Source organism: Xiphophorus maculatus, chromosome 2 (genome assembly GCF_002775205.1).
Source record: "Xiphophorus maculatus strain JP 163 A chromosome 2, X_maculatus-5.0-male, whole genome shotgun sequence".
In the NCBI taxonomy this organism is placed as follows: domain Eukaryota; kingdom Metazoa; phylum Chordata; class Actinopteri; order Cyprinodontiformes; family Poeciliidae; genus Xiphophorus; species Xiphophorus maculatus.
This window is the reverse complement of record NC_036444.1, coordinates 23600668-23626448: the sequence shown is the minus strand read 5'-3', so window position 1 is coordinate 23626448 and position 25781 is coordinate 23600668. Positions and strand designations below refer to the sequence as shown.

The window sequence follows — 25781 nt, the reverse complement described above, 5'->3', positions numbered from 1 at the left end:
ATGTACTATTTACTATCCTTTAAGACATTGAAATAACTTGCAGATTTTTGCGATCTTGCAATCTTTAACTTTAAAAGACGGGAGATGTCGCCAGATTAGTCTCTGTTGTATATCTAGAGTAACGGTAGTTACACTTCCTGATCACTGGGGGAGCACTAGGAAAGGGGACACAGAAACGAGTTCGAAGAAGAAGCAGTTCATGTTACCTCATGCTTCAGCAAGAATAAAGAGCACGGCTTTTCAAGCGGATAGCTTCTCCTGTCTTCCCTCATATCATGACAGGCATAAAAGAAAACTCCACTCCGCGTTTTCCAGGCGACCCACAACAGAGTCCCAAACAACAGACCTCAGCTGCACACGACGTTTAGCAACCGGTAGCAGAAACGCGGATATAAACAGGTGTTTTTTTTTATTCACTCACAGCGTTTGGAGAGACACTTGGTCCAAAAAGAAGGTTTGTGTTGTGAGCCAGTGGAGCTGTGAGATGACTCTCTCTCTCTCTCTCTCTACCCTGCCGCGTTTCCTTTCATGACGTTCTAAGGGCGTTCCAACCGGAAACGACTGAGCTCGGCGGCCATGTTGCCAGAGGATGTATGCCCCAAAAGAAAATGGGGCGTGTTGGTGAGTGTAATGTATGTATAGTATTTATTTAATGATGAGTAATCAGGCTGCCACAACATGTCATTCCTATATTCCTCAGAACTTGAGGGAATTGCGTCACAATAAAGGACATTGAGCATCTCTATGTAACATTACCTCAACTCTGAGTAGGGCTAGTATAAGTGCATATAATAGGCTATGTATATACATATTTCATATGCTTTACATTGTTTTATCATATTTTTAAAAAACTGCAGGTGTGGCCATGGCGGCGCTTCACGATCAATTACATGTAGAGAAAATCCTGTTTATCAAGCAGAAAGACGTCTGCACATAAAAAGCAACATTAAACACGTGCCTATAGTGAATTGTATGTGTTTGAGTGTGAGTATTTAAGAGGAAAATGAACCACACTTTCTCCAGTTATGCTATAGTTTGATTCACATTGAATCCAAGTCAAACACGTGGATGTTTGTGAATGTGAAGTGGATGCGTTTGTCAATTTTTTCAAAGTCCTGCATCAGTGTGAAAGCACTCTGATGTACTGAAACACATGCCTGTTTAGCACTTTCTTTTCTGAAAAGGGAGATTACTCATTTTCTTCTTTACATCTTTATACTCTAAGGTGGATGTTCGCTGTGCGGACATGCCACCTGTCTCTGTGGTTTGTTTAGCCGCCCAGACATGCCACTTAGATAAGCTGCAGAAAGGGAAAAAAAGTAACCCATTTCTAAACCACCGATTTGGCACAGAGCACGGCTCCATAGCTGATGCAGTGACATCTCTTTCCCATCACTTTCGACCGGCGGCCTTCCGACGATTCTATTAGACAGAATGCCGCCATATGTATGTGAGCCCATAATACGGCAGTGGGAATTATACAGGCGCACAAGCGACGGCGGCTTCCCTGTCATTCATAGACTCGAGGACAGGTGATGAGCGATGAAGATGAATAGCGTTCCATTGCGCTGAATGTTACGCTGAACAAATGAATTCTGTGGCAGCTTCCCATTATTACAATGAGCTCCCCCTTACACCCCCGCACATACTTTGTTTCAGCATAAATCATGTTAACCTTCTCATTTTCAAGTTCATTCATTTTTTAAGGTGCTCTTCCTCCCGTCGTTCCCAGCTCTGAGCCCTGTAAGATGCATCAAAGAGATCTAAGATCTGCTGAGATTCCATTAAATCTCACTCTGCAGAATGGAGTGTCACTCATTTTTTTTCCTGGGAATGCCAGCTCTACTCTCTGGCATATCCAGAAGTGTCATTTAGTTGCTCGTTGCAGCATGTAAATGGTCACAATAGGTCTGTGTGAATCTGTAACTAAGGGAAGCGGGAAATCTGTTGCAATGCAGGTAAAAACCGGAAGACTGAAACATTTTCAGACCCACATTTGGACAGTGTGTGAGTTACCTACCAGAGAAACCGATTGTGACTTAATATTGCAACAATAAACTCACTGGGACATAGAAGTAAATTTAAGGTAGGGATAGCGTCCCATTCTTTGACCAGCAGTCCACTCACTCCATTTCCACATTCGGGAGATATTCTCCGATAAAGTTCACTCTGTGAGGGTGAGCATTGCAATCTTGGACTGAGTTCAGTCTTTGCAGATATTTTATTTGGCATTGAATCTCATTTCGATATCTTTGCACTGAGATTGTGTCTTACTACGACAATCATTGCTGTTCATTTGAGACAGATTCCATTCCACACCATCTCACTAATGCCACCAAAATCATTTACCTTATTGGTGAAGCAATCAGTACATCATTCTATCCATCTTCTCCACACTCTGATTTTATTACCCAACTGCCTTTGTCAGCATTTGGAGAAAGTTTTAGATATTGTGTTCCTCTCCATGTTCATGTTCCACTGCACATGATTCCTACACCAGCTCAAAGAGGCCTAATGGTGAAGGACAGTCATGGCATACATATTGATTGAGGAAAATCTGTTGTTTGGATTGGTTGTTTGGGAGGACAGGCTTTGGCCATATCATCCAGCAATCCTTAATCTGACAGCATGAGGAAACTGCTATGTTGTGATGTTGTCTTGGAATACTCTTTCTACTATCTCTCTCAGACGTCTACTTGTATTTAATTTGGATGCAGGGCAAGGGACGCATCCAAATAAGGTTATATGAGATATTTGCTGATCTGGTGGTTATTTTCTGTCAGGGGTGAACACGCTAGTAAGTTGTGGCAGGTTTAATAGAGAAGCTGGACCAGCGGTTAGCTCTCATTGAAAGAGATGAGTTTCCTAGGTAGTTTATTAGTCATACTTTCGGTATGACAACGTATATGAATATATAAGCAAGTTAAAATATGAACTTGAAGTCAACTTGATAATCTGAGAGCAGGTGTAGCAGAAGTTTGTGGTGGATTCCAATTTGGCATATTTAGGGCACACACAGATAGGGGTAAGTTAAGATTTTACTTTAGGAAAACAACTATAGCCTGGCACAATTCCGCTCGATTATATTCTTGCTTCACAGCTCAGTCTGGGCTTTCTCCTGTTGACTTGGATTCGTCCGGTAGATTTTTAACCAGGCCAGTCAGAATCAGAAGAAGTTTTGAAAGTTGATTTCCTGTGCTATTTTAGAATTGTGGTCTGCCTGCAGTTTTAGCAGTGGCAACAGAGGAAGTGAACAAAGCCATTCAGTCCATGTTGTCCACATTTCTAAATACTGAATTAACATTAACAGCCATCTAGTTCTGCTCGACACATTTCTCTTCGCAGTGAGGGATAGTTGTTTACAGTGCAGACAATTTCTGGTAAGCTTCACGTCATCCAACTGCCGCATTACAGACTTCACGACCAAACATTAGTGATGGGTGAAGTTTCAACTTCAATACACGCATATCCAAGCTAAAGGTTGTCTTGATCAAAGTACAGATGTGCTGCTTAGTGTTGTGCCAGGGGCAAACTTTAAGCGGTCAGTTGTTTTATTTGTCCTTCACTGCACATTCCACAAAACCCAAACATCCTGACCCCATAATGAATTCTGCAGGGGACTACCCATCCAGCTCCGTTCGACTTCGACCTTGACCTAGTTGCTCTCATAAACAGTTGTTTGTTCTCTGTAGCCTGAGCTGTGAACAAGCAATAAGAAATCCTTCAAAATCCTATAGAATCAAAGCAATATCAACAGAGACTAGGCATTTAAACTGAGTGTGTTTTTCTAAACAAATTTATTAATTCTGTAAAATAACTAAACTTAGTATAGAGCTTAGTTATTCAGTACAAACTACTACTTTCTGTTCCCTTTCAGTTAACTTCTTTGAAAACTAAAATTAATATTACTCTGATTATTGGTCAGATCATTATTCATTATTCCTCAAATGTGCATGAAAGAATCAAATCTACACTCTAGGCTTGCTTTTGTTGAGGGTTTATAGCATTATAGCATGATATAAATCTCAAAAAAGTCAATTTAACACAACAGATATTTTTTCCAGGCATATATATATATAGCTTTATATATTAAAGCTGGAAATGTGCAAGAACATGTTGCCATAACCGTTCTCTTGCGTAAAAAGTGCCCCAGAAGAGAGAAGCAGTTGAAAATTACATGGTTTACCACTGTGTGGTACAGGTTGTTTTGCTCAGAGTTATATTCTTAAGGGAATTACAGGCTACAGGGATTAATTTTTTCATAACTTTTGATTTGGTCAGATTTCACTCGGAAAATATTACATAAAAGCATCAGTCACATAAAGCTCTAACATGTTATGTTGTTATTTGTGCCACAATAATGGAACGCCACATGTTGCATAAAAGGTGCTTTCACTAAAAAAAACAAACAAAAGAAAAACTGCTTTGGGTCTCTGCCATCCTCATAATGTGGATTTTGGTGGGAAAATTATACAATTACAAGCTTATTGTGCCTGATTATAAGCTTATAAAAAGATGATTTATATAAATATATCCCTAAAAAAAAATTACAGCAACATGGGATTTGTCCAGTTTAGGTCATAAGAAAATTTCTCTTTCTTGAAGTTGCTTCAAACAGGGAAGAAAACTTTTAAGAATCTCTAGGTTTATGTAGGATGTGTTTTGACAGGATGAGCTTTGTGAAGCATGATAGGTTAAAGATGTCAAGTGATATTATGTGTCCAGACATAATAATGCTCCTGGGCTTGCCTAGACGAAGCAAAAGACAAGCACTTCTGACACCAGCTGAACTAATGACAACATGGGTGCATACATAGTGTGCATCTGTGTGTTTTTTGCCTGAAACTCTCTAGCTAACTAGTACAGAAAGAATTGCTGTAACTGCAATACACAAGAAGGAACAATGGCTTAACCTTTCATAAGTCAGCTGTCAAGGGGCTCTGACTACCTCATTGGTGATTCATATGGGCATTACGGTGGCTGGTTGACTTCAACCCCCTTTCACAAAAGACATGGGCACTTGACATGTTTTGTGGAAAATGCGAAAGTCTCTTTACTAATTACTACACTGGCTGGTGGATAGCAAGTGGAAAGATCAGCGATTGAAAAGTCCTTGCCTATGTGGGGGGAATTAAGTTTAATGGATAAAAAGTTCATGGGTACAAGATCCAGCAGTCCATCACAATGTAGATAAACCCTGGGACTGAGTGTCTTATAAGGGGATTTGAAGTTATGGTCATTTTCATAATCTGACTTAGTTCACAGCCAGAAGACAGTATCTTCATCAAACCACAAGTCTTCTTAGAATCCAGACAGCAATAGTTGTCCATGTGGTGATTTCAAAACCATGTGCTTATACTCTTCACGTTTAGACCAACTGAGGTTTGTCACGTAAACTCCTCGTGAAATTTTCAATCGTTTCCACTCTTTAAGAAGCCCGGGAGCACGAAAGATGGTTTTTCTTGTCCAAAGGAATAACATCACAGTAGCCTCTGTGAGATCGGACCGTAAATCATTAATGCCAGGATCTCTTCTGGTTACTGATGAGCATTAAAGTGTCCTGAATTCCCTCAACTTGCGAGCCACTGTTGGAAATAAACATGGAACCTGTTTGAAGAGATGTGTCATGTTCCCCTCCTCATCCTCGCCACCTTCTTGCTGATTCTGTTTGTTGTTTTCTTCCTGTGGTGCATTCAAGGTCAGAGAGGAAGCATGTAACTTATAAATCCTTCATTAAGTACACTGTAACCTCGCTTCGTGGTTATAACACAACATTAAACATGAACAACGTTACTAATTTACTTAAAAAGAAATTCAATCGTAACTCGACCTAAGTAACTTGAAATGTGGCTTTTGGGAGGATTTTAGTTTAAATTCATCACAAACCTGCATTTGATAAAAGGCCAATCATTTAGTTAAATACAGAACCTAAAATCTGTAATCAACCAAGTTTTTAGATAAAGTCATTGTAAATAACGTAAAGGTCAGAAAAGAACGGACTACTGATGTTACAGCTGAATAACATCAATACGCAATGGAGTTTATTACATTGTGCAGTCACTGCATGTGTCTGGATTTTACTAGGATGTCTTCGTGTTGTTTTAAATCTTTGAGAATTATTACATTTACTCCTGCTGGAGGGCATACAACTCCGTCTACCTAGTTAAAGGCTACCTAAAATGATAGATCAAGCAGAGCGTTGCCGTTTCGTAACGAGGCCTTTTCACTTTAACTGCACAGATTGATTGGATTCATTAAAGATACATTTAATGGAAATGTCTTCGAAATCATTCAACACATTTAGATGCAACATTAATTTTTTGCTCTACTGAAAACTGTCATTTGCTTTATAAAACACAAATGTTTAGTAAATCCTGAAACTGCTGTGCCAAACTTTAATAATGTACCTGAAGCCTCGCTTTATACTGAAAAAGTAATACTGCAGCAGTAGAGTGAATTACTAAGTAGGTTTTCCTATTTTGTATTATAACTTTAGTGTATTTTCTTGTGATTTTAAGTAATGGAGTGTCACAAAGCAGACGTCGTGAAAACGGGAACGAAGTAGCTGCCTAATTGGTAAACTAAGTCTTCTTATGTATATTTTATTTTCACAATTGTTCTACAAGAGCCAGAGATGTTTGTTATCAAACATTAGTGAAAAAACAGCATTATATATTCCCCTTTGGCTCCCTATTGCTGGTAGAAACAGTCCAACTGCTAAAACAACAACAAAAAAACATTTAGCCATTTTCTGGCAATAATTTAGCATTTTTTATCGTGTCTAGAAAACAAGACATTTCAAAAACCTACAGATTATGGGATCACAATCGGCAGCCACTGCCCCTCATTTAGCAACCCAAACCCAACCCACTTCAAAGTTAGAAGACAAGCACATTTGACCAGTTGGTTTTATGCTGTCTGCACTGTACAATGGCGGGTGGAAAAGACAAATGTTTTGTTGTTGACTTACCGTCCAGAAACCACTTGCTGCATTCTTGTTGGTTTCAAAGGAGGCCCCTGGGTCCGACTCAGCGTCAGAAATGTATTATTGCACAATTGCGCATCGGTTTGCACCCGTTCTCGTGTGTAAAGTGCAAGTGTGAACTTTGAGTCGGGGTCAGGGGCGCAACCAGCAACAGCTTATTAGCATAAAAGTGACAGAGTTTTAAAACAGCTGAAAGGAGCTCAAATGAGGCAAAACTGAGCAAATTAAATTTCATTCTCTAAGAATGATTTCTATGTAGAAAGTGTAATGTTTTGTCATGCCCATCGACTCATCCTGACTTGTTTTGAAAGAAGCGTAGATTTACTGCAGGGCAATTCTGAAATAGTACCTGTTAGAGCAGGGGTGGGCACTCCTGGTCCTCGAGGGCCGGTGTCCTGCAACTTTTAGATGCATCTCTACTTCAACACACCTGAGTCAAATAATGAGGTCGTTAGCAGGACTCTGGAGAACTTGACTGCACTTAGGAGGTGATTCAGCTGTTGGATTCAGGTGTGTTGGACCAGGGAGACATCTAAGAGTTGCAGGACACCGGCCCTCGAGGACCAGGAGTGCCCACCCCTGTGTTAGAGGCTGCTGGATCAGCCTAGAGCTTAGATGTCCGAGAATTGCCCAGTAAAAGTTCAGACCTATCCTTTCACCTCTACCTTCCAATCATACAGGACATTGTGTCATCCTTTCAATTTTAAATTCCAATAAAATGCATAGGTTGTCATGTGAAAAAACACAAACAAGTTCAAGCGGTGTGAATACTTTTGTAAGTTCTCAGACAATCAGGAATTGTGTCTAAGATATGTTTTGAAAAAGAAACGTAACCACTGATTGAAAATGACCCAGATGCTGAAAGAATGCCTCATCATTTAGACCAGAGGAGTGCTTGTAGCTGATGGACCTTCACATGGTCTGAGTCCAGTGATCCACGCAGACTCATATTGACTGAAGCAGAGTTATTGGTAAAATGCCAGACTACACAGATGTGGTTTGGGAAAATCTTCACCCTGGAGAGTCTCTCAGTAGCTTCATGTACTTATATAACCGCAGACTGTGGAAGCCTTAGCTGAAGTTAAGAAGAATGTAGCGTCTCAGTGTCGGGGAGGGGAGCGGCAACATATGGTGAGATTCATTGAATGGCGTATTTATTTCCTCTATTTATCTTGGGGTTTTCATTCAGAACATACTTAACTACACCAACTACATATGCTAATATAAAAACAACAATTGTAGGGATTACGTGGTGTTGGACGGAAATCGTTTTTTTATGCAAATGATACAAGTACACTCTAAAATGTAACAAGTTGAGCTTACCTAAAAAAGAAAGCTTTGAAAAAAAAGCTTTGAAAACCAATTGCCTTGAAAAATGTAAGTATAACTATTAGTCTTGAGTCTTTTGTACTTAGCAGTCTTGTTCAGTGTACTGAAGACCTTGTTGCATAAACTTAATTGTGTGAATTTAATCTAACTTAGTTTAGTGTAGCTGTTTCAACTTAGAAATAGCAAGTAAATTGTCTTAACTTAGCTACATCAAGTTAATCCAACTTATATGACCAGTACAGTTTACTTAGCAGAATCTATAAAACCAATTGCCTTAAATTAATCAAGTAACTACACCAAAAGATAAGTTCAGAAAACTCTTCTTTATTTTTAACACAGTGCTATCCTTGACATCTTAGCAAAATGCCAATGTGGCCACATGAAATAAAAATGAATCCTGCCATGGGATTTGAGTCCAATGGATTTTAAGAAAAGTACAAAAAAATAAAAAATGAGGTGAAAATATTGATTTCCTAGACCAAAATCTTTAACAAATCAAATTACAATACATACAAAAGAGACACAGAGAGGAAAACAGAGAGGCACCGCAGGACAGCTGTCCTTATGGAAATGACATCATTGTCATTTCCATAATGACAATGATGTCATTTTCCCTTCTTGCATTTCCCTTGCAAGAAAGGAAAAATATAAGCAAAAACATCTTCCATAGAAACTCAATCACATTGTTAATTATTTACTTTCTGGCTAAGACTGCTTAAATTTTTCATGGCATTACAGCTAAAGGAGCAACAGTAATTTTCTGATCTGCTTGTTTGTGTTTTAATGCCACATACTATTGCTCAATTATTCATTATTTCACAACCAACAGACTTTTTCCCCCAGTCTTGATCACCCAACGATGCGATACAAATTTGTCCCCAAAAGAAAGAATACAAGATTAAACTGGTTGGCTTTGTCTAGTATGAAGTTTGCTGTTAATGAGAAGCTGTATGTAGGTGTAATTTAAGAATGTGCAGAGTTTCCTTCCCCTTAAACAAAATAAGACGGAATGTTTACCCTTGTTTCAACCTGGCCAAGGATCTCAGAAAGTGTTTGGCCAACAAGACACTTTGTAGACTTTGATATCTCATGCAAACGTGGGATGTGGCGGTCCAAGGACTGGAAAAAGTCTTGCTCTAAATCACTACTAGCCACCTTTGTGAACTCAGCAAAAACAGTTAAAGGTAAAACAACAAAAAAACAACAACAATATTTTGTACAACGGTTAAGAAAGAATCCAAAGGATGGTACACAATCAGCATGGGGTGGCTTATTGGTGTTTTCTGTCTTTGCTTACCTGTTGTTTCCTGAAAAGAGCTGGTCAGCGTTCCAACATCTGCTTTACAGATGGCTGCTTTTCCACAATTTCTTTACATCTCAATGAGAAGGTCTGGCTCAACAGGCGATTCACGTAGTGATCATTTGGTGTCATCTTGTTTTCCAGTCTCTGTCCAGTACTTTCAAGTGTTGATACGTCTTTACCTTGCGGAAAGTTTGGTAGAAAGTTTTGCCCACTTCTCCTGGGTCTCTTTATACTTATTCCTGGTTGCTGTCCTTCTCGAATCTGTTGTTTTCCCTATGCTGTTGACTGACAGATCTACGATTCCACATCTGTGGAGTTTGGCTCAAAGATTTCGTCCATTGAAAGCCCTGGTGGATCCTGGCTCTTTTAAGGCAAGGGTGCTTTCCAATCAGTGCCTCAGCAACAATTGAGAAGTGTTCATCTTGAGGATCAGACATGTATTTATACATCTCCTTTGCAAGCTTCTTCAAAATGTCATGCTTCATGTCTTGTGAAACAGGCATGCGGATTCCATCTGTCATAAAAATAAGGTTTCCCTGTTTCCGCCTATATTCAGTATCCACAGAGAAATATGGCACCTCAAATGTAGAAGGCCATGTGTCACCTGAGGTACCTTCAATGTTTGGAAGTATATCTGTGTCAGATGAACTTGCTGTAGATAGGTCACATGCTAAACAGCTGACAGAAAAAGTTGCGGTTACATTTTCTAGCAAAACACTCTTCTGTGTGGGACTTCAGCGACATCCGAGACGTTGCAAAAAGCATTGTTGAACTCTGGATCTTCGTAGTGAAATTTGAAGTCATACCAAAGACTAAGACGCCTTTTCAGCTCACTTATAAGTTCTTCCAAATTATTGGGTCTTTCTTGGAAACTGGTCTTGCAGATGTCATTTTCTCCAAACACTACTCTCACTGACCATGACTGGTCCATGATTCTGGAAAAAATCAGCGCCAACCATAACGTTTCAAGGTAACAAACAGCTGTCCTTTCACTCTGTAAGCAGAGAGGGCAGAGCAACGTCATCGAGGTCTTCTAACTGAGTTACAACCAGGCTTGAACTACTTCTGCAGACTTCGTACAATCTGAGATGTTCATAATAACATGCAAACATCTGTGTGCAAAATGAACATACAATTGGTATTGATAACCAATATGTAATGAATCTGCCTGAACTCTGAAAGGCCAAAACATGAACCAACAGACAACAACATGTCACCTGCATACTTAACACCATCTATGGTAACTGACGTTGCTGCAATAACTCTGTTTTATGGTGAATATACTGCCAACAAGTATTGCTGCACACTTTCTTAGAGGGAAGAAACCAGGAGGCTTTTTACTTTATTCAGCTCTAGTGCTGCTTTAAAAAATGAAACACAATCTAAGTGGTATACCATTACAACAACAGAGGAACCAACCAACATAGGATGCACAGATGAACTTAAATACAGACTTGGAGATAATCAAGCAACAGAAAACAGGTCTGAACAATAACGGAGAACGAGGAACAACACACAAGGACTAAATTAACAAAAATGACCAAAGACAAACTCAGACCATGACAATTATTCACATTGCCTGAGTTTAATCAACAGTATAGCACACAAACTCAATTTAAATAAGAATAGGTATTACCTTTTAGAGTGTTGCTTTCACACAATACTGTGTGTGTGTACATGCTTAAAACACATGACTCCTGCATTTACAAGCTTTATATAAATCTGATATGTTTATACACACCAAGAACACAAACTACTACAAAACAAAAGCGGTGGAACAAATTTAATTTGAAAAAGTATCTACGGACCTTTCCCAAAATTACCCCCCTACTACTACAGTGTTAATAACTTCCTTCTGTTTACAAATGAGTAACCCAAGTGCTAATTAATGTAAAATACAACATGTTTACGCTTACATTAATTACCAGTTGGTTATTCGACGATGCTGAAGTCAAGCCAAAACCGAGACATTTTGAAGCTCTGTGTAATTTACAAATGTATTTAATTGATACTGTTTTTTTTTTTGTTTTTTTTGCATGAGCTGAGATTAGTTATTCATACACTACACAGCAATTACCATCACCGTTAGAATGTGAGCCTCTGCAGCAGCTCCACTGTTACCAGACAATTAGCTGGAAGGCAATAGAATGAATTAGGCAGAGCACTGTGGGGGGTCCTGGGAGCTACGTTTCAGACCAAAAAGTTGAGCATAAATATCTCCAAAACATGTCTTTGGTCTTTTAAAATTGCTTATATGTGAAATGAAGGAAGTACTATCAATTAGGTGGTAATGGCTTAAAGACAAAGCACTGCAGGAATGGTAAATCAATAAATATTAACTGAGGAAATATTAGGATTTAAATTGAAAAAGTGTATGACCATCTTGGTGAAGTACTTAACACAGTGGAGCAGGAAAGTAAAATATATCCCTGCTCTTGTAGTTAGACCACAAAATATTAAAATAGTGTTTACAGTAAACCCTCGTTATTTTGCGGTTCATCTTTCGCGGTCTCGCTGCTTCACGGTTTTGCATCGTGTTCTGCATTCTGATTGGCTAAACAGTCTCTCCGCTTCTTCTCTACCTGTGTGTCAACAACGTTGCGGTTTATTATGTACACGTACGTAAAACAGCTTGCCAAATTTAACATAATCGATGGTGGCATGTCGGTTTATAAGAATCTTTTTGCCCAGAAGAAAAAAGATCTACAACAACTACCGATAACTATGTTCTTTCGAAAAAACACACCTGCACCGCGGGCTCTAGAAGAAAAAACCACTACAGAGCGGAGTCAGGATGCAGCGGCTCAGTCAGAAGAGCAGTGAAATACACCTGAGTCACTATTTGTCCTACTGTACTTTGTTTTGTTTTTTTTCATAATCATTTTTTATTTTCTCCCATTCTAATCCAATAACTCGGGTCGCGGTGGGGGGCGCTGATCTCCGCAATTCGGGCACGGGAATCCGCTTTCAGTTCATATTAAAATTATTATTTTACAGTACAGTAGTTATTTGTAAAAAAAAAAAAAAAATTGTTTATACAGTACTTTTTATTTGTTAAACAAATGTTTGGGCCTGTAAAAAGGTTTTGTTCTTTGGTTTCAATGTATTATGGAATATTTCATTGTATAATAATTGTAAAAAAATAAAGGTTCCTACTTTGCAGATTTCGCCTATCGCGGATTCTTTTTGGAACGTAACCCCCGCGAAAAACGAGGGTTCACTGTATTTTTGTTTTTGCAAGCTGAACTTTTACATCTTTTACCCTGTGACACTTCCATTAAGTAAATGTGAACTGAAGCAGTTTTTGAGTGAATGAATAGATAAATCCAAATGTAACACAACAGCAATAAACAAACAAAACAAAAACCTCAAAAACACTTTTGATGTTGTCATATTGTTTTGACAAACAACTGTCAGTCAGCTTATAATGCATATAAAAGTGACATAGAAACAAAATTAATTAAAAAAATAAAAGTCACCCTATATATAGAGAACATTATCTGTAAACATTTATCACTATATATTTCATTTGTGTTCCATAACATACGCATATCCACTATTTTATTTCTATCTTTGTTTGGCGATTATAGCAACTTTTAATGCATAATCCATGACTTTAACTTCTCCAAGGGTATAAACATGATTCAAAGGCTTATTTCTCCCAGCCGCTACGCTGGTAGAGGATCCAAATGTTTATCTTATTTCCAAGGAAAAACAGCTTCCAATGTTCACTGTTAGAGAAGTGTGACAAAAAGTGGGGTCGCCATAACAACTATTGGAGCCCGTCTATATGCCAGGTTTCTGACCCGGGAAACGTTCTAAAAGAGGAAACTCTCTACTCTCTGAAATACCTGGACATTACAAGTATGAGTTTGCTGTACTCTGATAATGGCTCTTTTAACAGAATAGTGATCCATAGTACTTTGCCAAATAGTCACAGAATTGGTTCAGCGGACAGCTGAACCCCGGATCACCACAGTACTTAATGAATGTTTTATTTATTAAAGAAAGAATGTTATGTAAAATTTATTTTTTTTGTTAGTTTACACTATGTTCTAGTGCCATTCCCTCATCAAAAACATGCCTGGAGTGTTGTTTTGATTCTTTTATGCAAGTTTGAGAAATCCTTAAATCTCCCGTGGCAACCATTCTGCTCCTTCAGACTAGCCAGCAGCAGTTAGCAAACACCTGGTGGAATTACGCACATCTGCTGAGCTCATTAAGGAGCTACTTCTCAGTGCGACGCTAGTAAAAACGTTGAAGGGTTAATAGAGGAGCCATGTTGTAATGACTTCCTGAAGGTGGAGATTCAGAAAGAGCAGGAGTTTCTTAAAGAGACAGAGGCCCAATTTCAAGGCATTACATTTCTTTTAAGTTATATTTGACTTATACAGAATTTTTGTAGCGACTCAAAGTAACAGTTATTTGGTTGTGCTATAAAATGATAGTATGTGTCTGGAAAACAAATAATACTGCCTCTTTAACGTTACTTATTAAAGCTCCAAATATCTACTGATCTACCCAAATTTTGGCTAAGAATGTGTCCCATTCTATGTCTAGCCATTCCAATAAAAAATATTCTGAACAAAATAACAATTACACTTTCGTCAAGATCCGCACATATTTAAAAAGCTGTCATTGCTTTTATTTTTCAGTCCGGTTTGTGAAAGGTTACATCACTGAAGAGCTTAGCAAGAGAGCGAAACCCGCGAGCCATGACGGAGTCTACAGGTCCGGCTGCAACAATTTTAATCAGGAGCTCATTATGTCTCTCACACAGAAGCCACTCAATCACATCTATTGATTAATTAAGTGCCAAGGGCGTTCAGTGGGGACCCAGGTGACAACATGCGCCCAGGGGACACTATGAAGGTCCAACAGCAGTAGTCATTAAACAAATTGTACCGGGTCTGTGAAATAGTCAAATGTTGAAAGCTGGTGCATCTGCATAATAAAAAAAAAAAAAGAAGAAGAAGAAAAAAAGCAAATGGTTTCTCCTGATGAATAGCGCCAGTTCACCTCAAGGACATGTTCCTTTGGTTTCAGGTGAAATTAAATCCAGCGTCATAAACCATGTAATATAATTTGTTTTTTTTCCCCCAATATCTTGTTTACTATCTTAAGTGGAAAATCTTCAACCAGATTTCTTTACGCTGCTGTACAACACAGGAAGTAGATGATTTCTGAGTTTTCATGTTGTGAATCTACAATTGCGACAGCTCTCTCAAATTTTAAGATTTTACAGAAATCAGCCGAGAAGACAACTCAAGGTAACCTTAGTGAGTGATGAAGAAGAAATCAGTTCTTTAAAGTAGAATAAATTTAAATAATACAGCAGAACTGGGAGTCAGCTATTGAATCAATTCATATGCTGCCCAGTAAATTGGTGAATTTGTATTCCTACATACTGTTTTTTCCTGAAAGATGTCAGGGCACAGCTTTATCTGGTGTTATTTCTCATTGTTAGCGTGGTCCACTAATTCCACTGCCATGCCAGCCGGTACAGTCGTCTTCAAGAGAATCTTTTTAAATATGTTGAGATTTTATGTTACATATTAGACTTCTCTGCATGGCTAAAAGTCAATATGTGTGTTTTTAACACTTCCAAAAAGAAATATGTCTGTGTGTTGGAAAGATGTTACGAAAGAGATGCATTCAGTTTTTCTGAAAGGTTTCAGCTAGCCGTCATTGCATCTGACAGTCTGAACTCTGATAAAGTAATTATCATAATACCTGTCTCTTTTTAAAGTTGAACCAGTTTTTTATATTTTTAGTTCAGTTTTTCTTCCTCTTAAGTAAAAGAATATCAAATGTGCTGCGTTTGACGGATGCACTGGTGGAAATATCAAACCTGATGTCATCGGTGCATTTTTAGCTTTTCTGAATTCTCAGGTTTTCTGTTGTGGCTGTGAGCGTTCAATTTTGAGAGAAGATTGATTTATCAACCAACTACAGAAACATCTAGGGGCATACTTTGGGCATTCGCTCAGTAATTTAAAGATGACATTTTCATGTTGGCATTTTTTTATGGTTTCAATCTATCAAGTTTATTTGTATAGCGTATGTGGAAAAAACTGGGAGATGCTGGAAAAGTAGAATTCTCAGAAATCTAACCAAAATCATTCAGGATTGATGCGATAATTACTGATTTTATTTAAATTGTCCTTTTCATTTTGCGTTTTCCCTAAATGCGAGTAACCTTTTCCTTAGAACTGCCTAGCTAGTTAACAGGCATTAATTTGCCTCAATTATTATTGCATTAACCTTTTTTAAAGAGCCTTAAAACAATCATTGCTGTTTCATTAGGCTGTTTGGTGAACCGGTTTACATTATTTCTCTATTTCCCCTCAGAAATATGAGCAAATCTAAAATGATATGCGTTTTAAGATAATGACTTGGCACAGACGGGACAAATTCCCAGTGTCTGAACCCTGCTTGGGGGAAAACTCTTGACAGAAAGTTCAGGTGCATTGATGCTGACTGTGGCCCATAGGACCCAAGGCATGGATATCATGGATAGATTCCGTTTAACATCTGAACTCATAACATTTCTGTACCTGTCCTGAGTTGACACCTCTGCTGCACATCCATCCCGTAGTAGCGACCGTCTTTATCTAACTAGCCTTAAAGGAACAGTTAATCAATACCTCCCAGAGTGAAGAGCTCAGTTGCAGGATAAGTTGTGCCAGTCTTCTTTACAGCTTTATTTACCACACTCTACCCGCTCTCACTCCACTTTCAAAACAACAAGAGGCTGTCAAAATTACACCCAAAACTCTGCTGCTTAAAGCCGCAGTGTGGAACTTTTATACAAAAAATATATTTTTTACATATTTGTCGAAACTGTCACTATATTGTGACAGTATGGTGTAAGACAGATAATCTGTGGAAAAAAATCTAGCTCCCTCTACCTTTTCCCAGTGCTAATTGGAAATAACCAATCAGAGCCTGGAGAGGGTCTTAGCGCTGTCAATCATCCTCCGTGTGGTGCTGCTGAAGCCCCCCTCCTGATAGCAGAGCCTATTGTAAATTCTAATGCTAATTAGCATGGCCACGGACGATGGCGGAAAAACGTTAATTTGTTTCTCCACCATTAGCACATTGAGCACGAGTACACTGACTTGATTGACAGCATTAAGACCCTCCCTCTGGCTCTGATTGGTTGTTTTTATTGGATGTGGTGCATTTCTTCAGAAGGCAATCATCTGAGATTATCTGTGCCATGACACAGTGTCACTTTTAACAAATATGTTTATATAAAAAAAATATATACTTTAAAGGCTATAAAGGTTACATACTGCAGCCTTAATTTAAAGTTAAAAAACCTTTGTGGTTACTAGACAAATCTTTCATTTAAAACTTTGTAAGCTATTTTTTTTTTCAAACACACTATAACAGCCATGCAAGGAAAAGATTCAGTTACATGTGTTTTTTTGTAACGTAAGGCTCTCAGTACGCATTTATTTCTACACACACCAATGCTGGCTGGGATACATTTTGAAAATGTATTTTGCCTATTTCAGAACACAGTACGCTACATTTAAGTGCCATTAAGTGCTCTTTGGGACAATCTTTTCTCTCAGCATAACATTTACCAAAATAATGTTTAACATGCCGTAAAATCCCCTTCACAGTGATACCTCATGCATATTTTAAACATCCAGTGTTCATTGTGAAATATGATCCAGGACAGTCAATAAATGAAACCATGCCACTGTTGGCGTCTTCGCACTGAAACATACTGTATATAGGACCAGCATGACAGTGAATCAATATGATCACTGAATGCAAACATGTCACCATGAACTTCAGTCAGACCCTGTCGTCCTTTCTTTGCACTTTGGATTACCTGTCAAAGAAACTTTCTTCTCCTCAAAGCTGAAGGAGTCCATGTAGGAATGATTCGCTGGTTTTGTGTCAAGGCAAAAATGTCAGTTTTCCAAAAAAATACGTATTTTATTGTCTCAAACCAAACCAAAAAAAATTTCCCAGGTTTTCTGGAAGATTTAAAGGGGCAGTATCATACAAAATTGACACTTTCATATGTGTTTGAGAAATCCTTTAATCTCCCGTGGCAACTATTCAGCTGTGGAAAATGCCTGGGTGGGACGTAGCCCCGCCTTCGATGACGCAGCTCCTCCTCAGAGCTGCAGTTTCCAAGCTTATGAGCTTCCATTTCACAAAGCATCCCTCCTCTGTGACTCCCTCTCTCAGCTCCTCCAGACTAGCCAGCAGCAATTACCAAACACCTGGTGGAACTGCGAAACAGGTGAGCTCATTATAAGAGCTATTAGAGCGATAATAGAGGTGCAATGCTGAGATGACTTCCTGAAGGCGGAGTTTTGGAAAAAGCAAGAGCTTCTTAAACAGACAGAGGCCCAATTTCAATGACAAAGTCATGTTTGGTAAACATATAAACAGCATTTTTATAATAACTGAAGGTAAGAGAATAACTTGATTGTGCTATTAAATGACACTGTGTGGCTGGAAAATACATAATACTGCCCCTTTAAAAGAAGTCTTTTAAAAAATATATAATTTAGAAATGTTAACAATAAACCGGTTATGCTTCAGTGTTCCAATACCTTATAAATACTGTAAGTAAGCTTGAATGAGTGCTTCACAACCCTGGTCCTCACGATACTCGCACAGCACCTTTGCGACACCTGATTACCAGATTACCATGACCTGACAGACTGTTGTCTTCAGCGTCATCCAGGTACTTACTCTAAGATGTGTGGGTGTTTAAATAGGCTTCATTCTCTACATAAGCACTAGCAACAGCCGGACTAACTGCTTGCTAATTTTAATGTCATTAAGGTGGGCAAGGCTTCGATGACCTCACGATGGTGATCTCTGTGAGATCTGAGAAGCAAAGCTAACGCACAGAGTCGATTAAATCTGTCACGCATTGTCTTCGTTCTCTTTCTAGTCATTTGTAATATTTACCATGTACCATGGAAACAGAATTAGGATTATCAAATGAGAACTATTAATTAGCAAAGGAATGTTTTTTCTCAGTCATCCTTTAATGAGATAAATTAAACAAATGATTAAGTTAGAATTTTACAAAGCTAATGCGTTATGCTTTATGTCATGCTAAGCTTACTCTAGGAAATGGATGTGACAGCTGTTGAATGATCCTGGATTCACCTTTGATATGTTCCCACCAATATTAGATACAGTTACAATTCTAACAAAAATAAAAATGGAATCACATATCAAAAACTAGATGATTTCGGAAGAAATTTAAAAGGGGCCTGGCAAAGTGTGCCTGTTTTTTGGAGCCCAGCATGTGGAGAGTCACAAGCATGTTGAGTAACGCGGACTTACTCCATTCAGTATGTTAAAATTTGTTAAAAAAATCAAATCTGAAAAATTTGTGTACAAGTTAAAATTAGCCAAAATGCTAATGTTAGCCTAAATGCTGCCGGTGGCATGTGGGGCATCACTAGCATGTTGTCTTACATTGACTTCCTCCATTCAGTGTGCTAAACATGGTTAATAATTTTTTTTTTTTAAAAAGAGCTTATTTTACAGAAAGGGCTGGAGGAAAGGCACTGCCTGCTGTGTGAGTGAGACACGGAGGGGCAGACAAAAAGTCTATCTCTGTTTTGAGCCTGACTGAAAGAACAGTGTCAGTTAGAATTCGTTGTGATTTGAATTTGGCTTGTTTTTCGCTACTTACTTTGCCGTGGTTACTTGAAATGCCAACAAAAGTAATAGCACCCCTCACGAGCCGCACATTTTGAAATATATATTGTGAGGGGGCACGCAGCGGTACGAGCCGCATTAATGGTGAAAAGAAGCTGCAGTTATTTTGACGTGTAGAATAATAGGTGCCTTCCATGCCTTGCTATGGCAGGCCCCAATAAACAAACTGAAGGCACTATATCAAACATGGGTTATTTTAAAATATGGTCAACGATTTGACACAGGGGTGCTTTGTTGTTGTTTCAGCAGCCGTTCAATGTTTCTCTTGTAACATGTGCTGTTATGATGCAAAAACTAACATTTTATCTGCAACTAAACATGAGGATATGAAGCCCGTTTTGTGAAACCTTATGTCGGGACATATATGTGCAAAATGTAAATCGTTTATGGCATTGTCTGGTTTCCTATGGTGTGTTTGTTTGTATCAGTGGTGGTTTGTTCACTCCACATGCAACAAAAGTAATAGAAAAATGGCTTAAGGCACAACTGCCACATGAATAATATTTTTTTGTTTATCATGTATCCTCCATTCTACTGATGCCCAAGGCACTTGCCTTTATGGCCAATATAAAAAACATTGGTTTTCCCCTTGCCATTTGTTTGTATTTCATCGTATGAACATTTATTAACATTCATTGTGTGTGCCTCTGTCAGGATGGTTGGCATTAGTTTTTTTTATGTGATGTCGCCATCTTGCTTTTGTTTATTGGCTTCTGCACATATGGATCGCCTGAACATTAAACAACAAGCACATTTTATTGCTCTATTCACAGTTTGTGAGTGTTCAAGACGATCGTGAATTGAGTTAGTCAGAAAATAATAGTGTGCAATCAGTGGGCTCTTTGCACCTACGGCGCTGATGTCACATCCGCATGCGTAAATGCGGCTCATTTTTTTCCGCTTTGAGTGACCATGACTGCAAGGACAGACAAAATCATATTTCAAAAGCAATTTAAGCAATACCATGAACACTGTTGTGTTCCACGGTGCACAGCGTTCTTCCAAATAATTACAAAATAAAAAAAAATTAAAATTACATTGTGTAAAAGTATTCCCTTTTCTATGATTGCAACCCATTGCCTTAAGAAGTTGAGTGATGACTGAATAAATAAATAGAGTCCACCTGTGTATACTCCATGAACTGTTTCTACGTATCATAAAATCGGGAGTAGCTGGTGATTTCACTTTAATGCTAAAGTATTAAATGAGTAGGAAGGAGATTTTGGAGTGCTATTTACTTCAGATTATCTATTGTCATGTAATCAGCAAACGCAATCAGATATGCAATGGGAAACAACTGAGACCTTTTGCCCTCCATCATCCCATCACAAATGCACTATATGAAACGGGGATGCACCACACACAATACATACTAATAAGGTATAACAGGTTTCTAATTTTCAGAATACATGCTGCATTTCTTCATACCTTGGACCAACGAGTTTTTAGGTAAGCCAAAATATATGGTAAGATAAGGAACATTGATGGTAGGCTGAAGATGATTCTCTTCCCTTCAGTAAACGAAACTTCATTACACCATCATCCTGTGGAGGCTGGTTTTTTTTAATGCATATGAATTTCTCACACCATTTTTCGACACTTTTTTGGGGAGAACTTACTGAACTATGTTTTTCCCGTTCATGAGAACGTCACAGAGTTCTACTGCAGGTTTGATTGTCCCTTTTTTTCAATTTCGTTTTAATTTGGTTTAACTCCGCTCGATACAAACGGTTTTAATTATGCCTGTTTTGGTTCTTCTTGATGTTTAAGGAGCTCCAAGTGTCAGAAAAGAAAAGAAACAAACCTACAAACGTCAATTTCTCTCCTCAGATCCTGTTTACGTTAGCCCCCTTTATTTTCCCCGTTGACGAGGTCTGGCATAGAGCCTGAAAGGAAGCATCTCTCTCCGCAGCGATTTAGTCATCTCAGAGGTAAACATTATTATTTTCTGAGCCGTGCGTGAAGTGATATGTGTATTTTGAATCAATAAGAAGCAATAACGTTCCTCCACGGCTGACGGAGCGGTTGTAGTTCTGCGAATTCTTCTTTAATAGCTTATGTGTCATACATAATATGGATTTAACGTGGAGGCCTTTATTACCGTGGAGCGCCACGCACTAAATTGCGACGCAGTCCACGGGGCCAGGATTAATTTACGCACTCATTCACTCCCGCTTTGCATCCTTGAATAGCGCTTGACCTGCAGGGTCCGTGCCATCTGTGGCCCTCCTCCACCCCCTTTCGCAGAAGGAGGGGAAAAACCCCAGCTGCTCTTTTGGCCACGGCAGAGCTCACCAGGAGGAGTGTTTAAAAAGCCCTAATCGATCACTGTGCTCAGCCAGCCCCGTCTCCGCTGGCTCGGCTGACTTCAAAACCTACAACTTCCCCACGTTTGATGTATTGCACAAAGCCATCTTATTTGTATTATTAGATTATCATTATTATTATTATTCTACGCAGCGAGCAGATGAAGTCAATCATCCATTTTGATTTTTCAACAAGTCGAACGGAAAAGGAAGACGTCCTCAACTCCAGCCCTTTCCCCCTCTTCGGATTGCCTTAGCTTTTTCCATGATGGTTATTTTTATTTCATTACATCAGATTATTGCAGAGTAATTGGATCCCTTGCATCCTGTGCTGTAAACTGTACACTAGTAGCTTGACATGGCACAAAAGGCCTGGGAGGTAATCGGCTGTCCTGCAGTGATAATAGAATGTACAATAACTGAAATATCCATGGTGATTGTGGTATTACTGAGCAGCAAGAGCTAAGTGACAGGGCAGCTTATTCAAAAAAGGGCTTTATTTAATCGGCCTTTAGAGGGCCGAATGGCTAAAAGAGTGTTTTCATGCTGGCTCTTCATAGGAGGATACTTTATGCATTTTTATTAATATATACCGGCCATTCTGCTTGAAAACGATGTCACCGAATAACACGTCTCACTCAGGTTCATTAATGCAACATCCTCAGTAGTGCTTTAAAATGCCGTGGTGAGTGACTTGAGGGCAATTTCTTTTATCACAACCAAACAGCCACCAGCGGTTGTCCAAGGTAACCGGTGACACATTCTGTGTAGTCGGACACAATCTACATTTTCTCCTAGGGTTGGAGTTTAATAGCGGCGGCCTTTTGTGTGCCGCCCCCGGTTCCCCAGTGGGCTAAGTTCAGCACTGGCAGGCGGATGATTTTTCACCCGTCTTGACACGTTTCTGAGCGATTTCTTTCCGGAGAACGATTGTAATTCTCATCCATGTTTCGGAGAAATCAATGAGATCCCTAGGTGGGGGGGGGGGGTTAAGGGCACACGGTCTGAATATCAGCAGTCATTCAATTTCAGCCATCATGATGCAACTTAGAAAAACCCAGAACGTATAAACGGACTGACAATTTTCAAACTGGATCTTTTCCTGTGAACTTCAGGATCGCTGTCAATGTTAAGGTTATGACACGTATCTCCTTTAGACTAGTTTTTTCATTTTGTCAAAGATTGTGAAGGTAAGATTCATTATTAGTTTTTGCCAACAACTTATGTGTTGGACAATATTTACATAATTATATTTATTATATTTATATATACATTCAAATATAGATATTTACATATCTGCAGTGGATTTTATTTAGTATTATTTGAGAAAAAAAGCTGCTCAAATTCCTTACGTTCTCATAATTTACATAGACAATTGATATATGACAAACTACGAAACACTGTTGCAAAGTGCCGTACGTTGTTGTCTCGGCCCTTAGAATAATCTTAACACGTGAATCCAGTTTTGGTTGCTGAACGTGTCATTAGGCACCTGTTTGGAAAAAAAAATACTGGTTGAATTCAGTTTCAGATGGGTAGAAGCTCCTGTGAAGAAAAATGAATTACCCCATCATGAATACATTATGAAAGCTGAGGGGGCTTGACAGGGGTTTTAGAACCGCCGTCTTTGTAATTAGGCCAACTTCAAGCTAAGCTGAGATACACAGCAGGGCACATTCGCCCTCATAATGGTCTTCATATTTATTTTCTTCTCTCCTTTTATAAAATACAGACTTGATACCAGGTACACAAGTCTGAATCCATAAACATGATATGTGGGTTGCAAATGGAAACGTGTAGCTGGGTTGTGTTCGTTCTTAAATTGAGGAAGGAAAGAAGCGTACGTGAAACAAACTGATGGTTAATTATGACTTTTGTTGGGCTATGTGTGTGCAAACAAATGTGTGTGTTGCTATGAACAAAAGGACATACGGTGAACTGAGTTGTGTGTTTAGAAGCAAAATGGAAAGTTCACTAAAGCATGATAAATAAAACTGTTAAAGAGTTTTGAAATGTGGGGTAAATCTAAAAAGAATCAATACTTTTGAGAAATATATTGGATCTAGAGGCACAGTAGAAAATCTGGATCTTCTTAAATATAACTTTAAATCTCTGAATAGAATAGAGCACATCTGTCAAACTCAAGGCCCCAGGGGCCTAATCTGGTCCGCCGTAGTTTTGGATGTGGCCCTCTGAGCTCCAAATGACATCAATAAATTCCTCCATATTTTCTGCAAAATTCACACAAAATCAGCAAACCTCCAAAAGAAATGTCTGATTTTAATGCAAATTTTTCTCAAAATTCATCAAAAACATTGGGCTTAACTGACTGCTGCCTCAGCCTTACTTGATGTCAGGTTACAGTTACAGCGAGGAATTAAAAAAAGTCACATTTAAAGTCATAGATTAGAGCAAACATCATAAAACTTCCTTACAAATATTTCTAACCTAGCACCACAAAATATGTAATTTTGATTACAAAATAACTCAAAAACAATTGTAAAATCCTGGAAGAGCAGCCATTTATTATTGTTTTAACAGTTTAATGGGTTTTATCAGTACATTCTGGCACAACCGGCCCTTTAAGGATGTTCAGATGTTTGATACGGCCCAAAATGAAACTGAGTTTGACACCCTTGCATTGAGAATGTTTAAATTAAATATTAAAGTTACACTTACAGACATCAACAAACTGTTTTGCCCCAATCGAAACCACTCCTCCCATGTGTGTCATGGCTGGGCTGTGTACAGTACGGAGTCATTACAGAAGCAATGAATGTGTCGTGTAAACAGACAAGAGCCGGTAATTACAAGTGATTCCCTAAAGTTCCCTCTGTCTTTCTTTTCAGCATCAGTGCATTATTTCCTAATTATCTCGCGGTGCACTTTGTGGAGTGTTTGGACGGCCGTTCGTCTTCAGGCAGCAACACTGGAATCGGTGTTATAGTTGTGTGTGTGTGTGTGTGCGTGTGTGTGTGTGTGTGTGTGTGTGATTCTGCAGGTCAGGCCTCGCTGGAGGTCAGGCAATGACTGAGCCCTTTATGTGATGAGTCATCATCACTCTCTGGCTCTGCTGTCGCACTGCTACACAAGCTCAAAAACTCACAGCGAGTTACACTTGACCACTAGCAATTAAGGGGAATTAGTGAGCTTTAGACATGCTCGCTAGACACGCTGCTGCACCTCACACCCCACATGTAGCATCGAAATGTGTGAAGTAATTAAGCCTGGAAGGTCCGGCTACGCCACTGCTGCCAGAACCTGCTTCTCTGGCATCAACAGCAGTCTGATAACACCTTGGCTTTACAAAGACTTAACTCTGCTGAGCAGAATCCCAACACCAGGGACAAATCTAAAAGTATTTGCATTCAACGTCGCTTGATCAGTGTAACCTTTAGGACCGGTAGCCTAAGAAATTCTAAATCAGCGGGTAAGCCCGACTTTCATGTTGTTTTCTGGCAGACGTCCACGTTATAATGACCCCCCAGATGGCAAAGGCAAAGAGTCTTTCTGTCTTTGAACTTCGCAGGTCGTTTGAGGCAAGCAAAAAGCAATGTCTCTCGCATTGTGGCATCAACGCTAAGGTTGGACGACCGTTTTAATTTTCCAGAAGGGTCACGAGAGTTTGCGGGATGAAAAATTGAAGTGGAAATGGTGACCTCAAAAAAATTGTCCTGTGCTAAGCTGAGGATCACCTTTGAAAATGCTAAACGCTGGTTTACACTGAAAAAAGAAGATAGTTGAATCAACTTAATTGAATTGCTTCAATTGGTAACAAGTAATTGGGGAAAATTGGGTTTAACTTGACAAATTTAAGTCAGTCTTATTCAAATCATTTGGTTTACTTAAAATAAAGAAGCCATCTGAGCCACATTTTTTTTGTTTCAGGGGGCTTTTGTTTGAGAGTGGATACACTGGAAAGCGTGTTATGAATGAGGGGGAAGACATGTGTCACAGGTCATCAGGCCAGGAATCGAACCTGCTACAGCCGCTTCAAGGACTAAGGTCTCCTTATGTGAGTTGTGCTAAACCCCTGCGCCACCACAGCACGATGGTTGGTACAGTATCTGTCCCTGGTGAGACTCGCTTCATGAAGTCAGGCATATGATACAAACGCAGCATTGAACTTAATTGCTTCAAGTGA

At 39.0% G+C, this 25781-nt stretch overlaps 1 long non-coding RNA gene across 2 annotated transcripts in view; it reads left to right on the top strand.

Moving 5' to 3' along the window:
* The first annotated feature begins 205 nt into the window (after nucleotides 1-205).
* LOC111611378 overlaps nucleotides 206-25781 on the top strand; it is a 104314-nt gene continuing 78738 nt past the window's right edge. For both annotated transcript variants that reach the window (XR_002754023.1, XR_002754024.1), the window contains exons 1-2: nucleotides 206-399; nucleotides 542-621. This is a non-coding gene — a long non-coding RNA (uncharacterized LOC111611378). The remainder of the gene's footprint in view (nucleotides 400-541; nucleotides 622-25781) is intronic.